Genomic DNA, 5,638 nt, shown 5'->3' with positions numbered 1-5,638 from the left:
TGTTTGGGGGAAGTTTCACTGCCCACTGTGCTCACTTTTTCTCCAGGGCTTCTGAGGCCAGCTTCTCCTAGTGCCACCCATGGGCAGAGTGGATAAATTCAGCCACATGTCCTGAAATTGCACCGTGTTTCTCTCCAGAGGCACAGGCTTGGGTCTAGAATGGGAGGTGGGAGAGTGGCCTGACATTCAATCATTTGTGTATCAAGTAGCTACCATGTTATGTATCTAATTGTGGCCAAAGTATAGTGAGTGCCACAAAAGCAGGAGAAGATACCTTCCACCCTAGAGATCCAACCAACAGAGAATGTCTATATAACTGCACAGTACACCAAGGAGATGCTTCATCATTATTTGTGAATGAAATGGAACTGGACAGAATTTTAAGCCCAAAGCATAAAATTACTTAAACATAAGTAATTACCTATTGGATTTAATTTCAGAGACGTCATGAGATGTCACCACCCTCAGACCATCCACCCCATCTATGGGCTGGTATCAGCCCTTTCTTTTCACTATTGTAGATGAAGCAGAACTTGCAATTCCCCCTGAAAGAGACAGAGCAGCCTCATGTTCACACTAAAGTGTAGGAGATTGCTAGCTGCACCTTTGCATAAAGAAACACAAACAGGAGTGAGGATGTGAGAGATCGTGGATAGGGAAAACAACTGGAAAAGAGAAGACACATGGAGGACTCCCTTCGTGAATCTGACAATCTGCCCAGACTATGCCCTACTCCTTGACAAGAGTTAGGAGTCAGACCAGCTGAGTAAAAATCCCAACTTCAGCACTCACAGGGCAACAACACTCCTCTGGACTTCACTTCTCCAGTCAGAAAACCACAAAACGAACCTGCCTCACCTACTGCACAGGTGGGTTGTGAAACTTATAATCTGCAAAGCACTGGACCAGTAGTTCTCAGACCTGGCTAAATGTTAGAACCACTTGGAGAGTTTTCAAAATTCCATATGCACAGGCCACTCCCTACAACCAATTACATCTAAATGTTTCAAAATACCAGGCATACTATGTTGTTTGCTTATTTTTTGAGCGGGTCTTATTCCGCTGCCCAGGCTGGAATGCAGTGGCACGATCTTGACTTGCTGCAACTTCCATCTCCTAAGGCTCAAGCAATCCTCCTGCCTCAGCCTCCCAAGTAGCTGGGACTACAGGTGTGTGCCATGATGCCTGGCTAATTTTTGTGTTTTTTGTATAGATGGGGTTTCACCATGTTGCCCAGTCTGGTCTTGAACTCCTGGGCTCAAGCAATCCTGCCTCAGCCTTCCAGAATGCTGGGATTACAGGTGTAAGCCTTTGCACCGGCCATTACTTATGTTTTTAAGGTTCCCCCAGGTGATTTTAATATGCAACTGGAGTTGAAAACCGGTGCCCTAGACCAGTTTCAGGGTTCTCAACTGGGGGGTCATTCAGTGCTCATTCCACCCCCAGCTTTAGAGATATTTAGCGATATCTGGAGACATACTTTATTTCGCAACTTGGGTGCAGGGCACTATTAGCATCTATTTGTTAGTGGCTACGGATACTGCTAAACATCCTATTATGCACAGGAAAGCTCTCACAACAAATAATTATCCCACCCAAAATGTCAATAGTCATGACATTGAGAAACCCTGCCTCACACAAATGTAAGAAATGCTTTTTTTTATTATAGGAATCATTTCCCTAGCCTAGAAAAGGAAATGAAAACTCAAAATTGCACAATATTCTGTAGACCCCTGCACCGTTGTGGCCCTGGTCTCTGTCCCTGAGGTTGGAAAACTCAAAGGTAAAGAGTCTTATAAAGACCATTCATTCATCACACACATATTTAATGAAGATCTATTATGTGCCAGGCACTAATCTTCTTGGGCATGCAGAAATGTTTGAAACACCGCAAGTTACCATCCCATCCCAGGTATTGCAACTTCCATCACACCTCCACCCCCAATGCATAAAAGCCTCACCCAACAGTTAAGTTCTGATGGAGGACTCAAAATTACGGCCTTGTTAGCCTAAGTGTGCACGGAATGTAGGAGTTGTGGCCCTACCCTCAGGAACCTCTGGTCCCATGGGAAGATTCAGTCCCACGCTGATTGAACAGCTTGAATACTGGGACTGATCTTAGTGGGCAGTGGGGAGCCACAGGAGGTTTTTGAGCAGGAAAGTGACATGATCATCCTCTGAGCAGAATTAATCAGGCAGCCATTCTCTCAGTAGTAAGAAAAAAAAAAAGAGTGAGGAATACCAGTTAGCACAGGACAGTCACATTTAATTCGAAATTCACTTCATATGAGATTAATCTTCCCAAAGAAATACATGTAAAGTAAGAGGAATGTTTCCTATTTTACATAAATCTATAACCACAGAAACAGACTTTTGGCTTTAATGCTGCTTTTCATTTTCTCAGCACTATCCAAAATTTGCAGAGGGCTTGCTCCTAAGTTGGCGGCAGCATGCATCACGGGGGTCGTTCGGGCTTATTGGTGGCATGTTAGCACCTCTCACCTCTGGTCCAAAGCTACTGATGTTCACTCCATTTTTGAAACACTACTGCAAGTTCCACACTTAACCAGCACTTGGATGCCATTGTTATAGGATATAAAAAAAGATTTTCAATTCTAACAGCACCTGATAACATAACTGGGCATTAATAAAGAAATGACTCTGTGAATTTCCAAAGCATGGCTGTGATGCCCACGAGGACTGACAAAGGATGGAGGTTGTGTATTTATCAGCTTACCTGGTACCTCTAGGCTGTGGAAGTAGAGTTAACCACATCTGACAATTCACTGGGCCTGCCACCTTGAAAAGTACAGGATTTTTGACATTTTTGAACTGAAAGTTACAATATTTCAAAACATACTCTGAGTCTTTATTTTTTATTTATTTATTTTGAGACAGAGTCTCATGTGTCGCCCAGGCTGGAGTGCAGTGGTGATCTTGGCTCACTGCAACCTCCGCCTCCCAGGTTCAAGCAATTTTCCTGCCTCAGCCTCCCAAGTAGCTGGGATTACAGGCATCAGCCACCATGCCCAGCTAATTTTTGTATTTTTTGTAGAGACGAGGTTTTGCCATGTTGGCCAGGCTGGTCTCAAATTCCTGGCCTCAAGTAATCTGCCCGCCTCGGCCTCCCAAAGTGCTGGGATTACAGGCGGGAGCCACCACGCCTGGCCTCTGAATCTTTATTAATATATATACATTACATAACTGCAAGTTTTAAAAAAGTAGGACTGTCATGTGAAGTAACTCTGGCAGGATGCACTGAAGCTGAGCCCAGTGCAGTAACAGGCCCTCAGTGAGGAAAGGCAGAGCGTGAAGTGGTTGAGTGTCCAAGCTCTGGAGGCACAGGGCCGGGGTTAAAATCCCAGCTCTGCCACTTCCTAGTTCTGTGAAGTTAAGGCAAGTCACGCAAACTCTCTGTGCCTCAGTTTATTCATCTGTAAATTGAGGCTAACTACTCCTCATAGATGTTTTGTAAGGATTAAATGAATCTAATACATGTAAGCAACTTAGAGTAGATATATTTTATTTGCAAAGAGATTTGAACAGTGTCTGGTATATAACAAGCCGATTTACATGTGGGGTTTTTTTTGTCTTTTTTTTTTTAAACGGGCCTGAGAGGCACCGCGGGGTGGAATCCTCATGACTTTTTGCCCACAGGGCATGGATAGAAACTGAAACCCAGGGAGAGCCAGGGAAGCATTTAACAGAAATTGAGGAGGGAGATTAGTGGGTAGCCTGGCTAGGGCGGGAAGCCCCCAGACACTGTCTCAGTAGCAAGGAGAGGGGCTAGGACAGAGCTTTTACCTCCTGAGGATGCAAACCCAGCTGCAGGTTGTCTGCCACCCCTCTCTCTACACACACACAAGATACTAGTCAGGACATTGGAGCTTCTGATGCACAGACACCATGACCCGAAATCACAGAGCTGGTGGGAGGACAGACTTTGGACCCTAAACTCCCAAGACTCCTAAAATGTTCCCTGGGCAACCTCCAAAATCTTTCCACAAGAAAAACATGGCAAACTGAATCCCAAGGGCCTCTCTGGAAGCCCTAATGTATAACTTCTGTCTCAATTAACCAGGGCACGACTATTGCTCCTTTCAGGAGCAAATTAAACAGCTCAACACTGCGACTGCACCTGTGTAACTCTCCTAGCTGTTCCCTATCCATGCCAACACTGCCAGGAGCAATTTCCCACACCACCTCACCCCCCACCTGCAGATCTGGGTCTCTCTCAACTCTGAGTCCCCAGGGCCTTCTCCTCTTCCTCAGCCTGGCCCCACATCCCACTCTGAGCTGAAGACCTACAGGACTGAGTCAACTTAGGTAGCGGGGACTTGCTAATCATCCACTTCAGCAGAATGGGCTTCCCTCTCCAAGGAAGTTGGGACAAGGATAGGGATGGTTGTTCCCTTGTTTAAATATATATGTGTATATATATATCTATATATATATATACACATATATATTTGATTCACTCTGAGAGGGACACTTAACAATGACATTTCCTATCCCCCCTCCAATTATCAAAATAAACCCTACCAGTCCTTCAGAGACAACCAACAGCCCAGAAGATCCCCCTTGTTTGAGCGCTGAGCCTCTCAAAGGTGATCCTGGCCACGTCTACTTTCTGAAACAGGTGCCCCCAATAAAGAAATACTAGATCAGAATTACAAAAGTTGCAGATTATTTTAAGTGATTACATATAACAAATTAAATACAACATAACATAATTAGGTGGTGCTAGTTCCAAGATAAGCATGGGACTTATAAAATTTATGAATTCGTAGTGTAACTGGGGCAGTCTGGTCCAATCATCATGCACAGTTTACAGGCGGAGAACAACTTCATTCTGTCCCATCGCTGTCTCTCTTCAACCTTTGTGTGTAATTTCATTTGGAGATAATATCAAAAGTTGCAAAGTCTTTCATGAATGTGATATCTGGGCCAAATAGTCCCTGCCTTCAACACTGCATTCCCCATTGGAGGCCCTGTTTGAGCTCCTAACATTTAAGTCAGTCTTACCATCTTAGACACATCTAGTAGTCATTGGTCTTGTTTGTGGCTGCCCACCATCTTTTGAACAACTCTCCCATGTTTGGGGAATTTCCTTCCACCCAGCTAGGAATTCCATCTCTCCTAGGTATTAACAGCAGGATGAACTCACTTTTTCAGCTGATCTTGCAACCATGCTTCAGGCATAAGGCTGAGGTTCCCCTAATTAGATGCACCCCAGTGAAGAGATTTGGAAAGAGAGCCATGTGAGGAGGGTAGATTATATGGATTTGATCCTTTGGAAATGGTGGCAGCAGAGGAATGGCTTTGGGACAGCACCAGTGGTAGAGCTTCTGATTCCTGCTGTCCAGTGTCATGGGCATTATCTACACTGGCGGTGGACACTGGGTAGTACTGCAGTGTAGACTGTGTATTGCTCCCTGATGCATAGCCTTTAGGCTTGATCCTAGAGAGCTGTGGGATACCTAAAATTCTGTAATTCCTTTTCCACTTGAGCTATAGTGCGTTCTGTTTGCAATAAAGCACACTGACTGCCACACCTTTTGATGGGTATCTGCCTATCTCATAGCCCTCTTCTCTTCCCTGAGACCAGCCTCTCATACCCATGGTGCCAGGCAGGAGA

Source organism: Gorilla gorilla, chromosome 2, assembly GCF_029281585.2.
Source record: "Gorilla gorilla gorilla isolate KB3781 chromosome 2, NHGRI_mGorGor1-v2.1_pri, whole genome shotgun sequence".
In the NCBI taxonomy this organism is placed as follows: Eukaryota; Metazoa; Chordata; class Mammalia; order Primates; family Hominidae; genus Gorilla; species Gorilla gorilla.
This window is presented reverse-complemented; position numbering follows the sequence as displayed.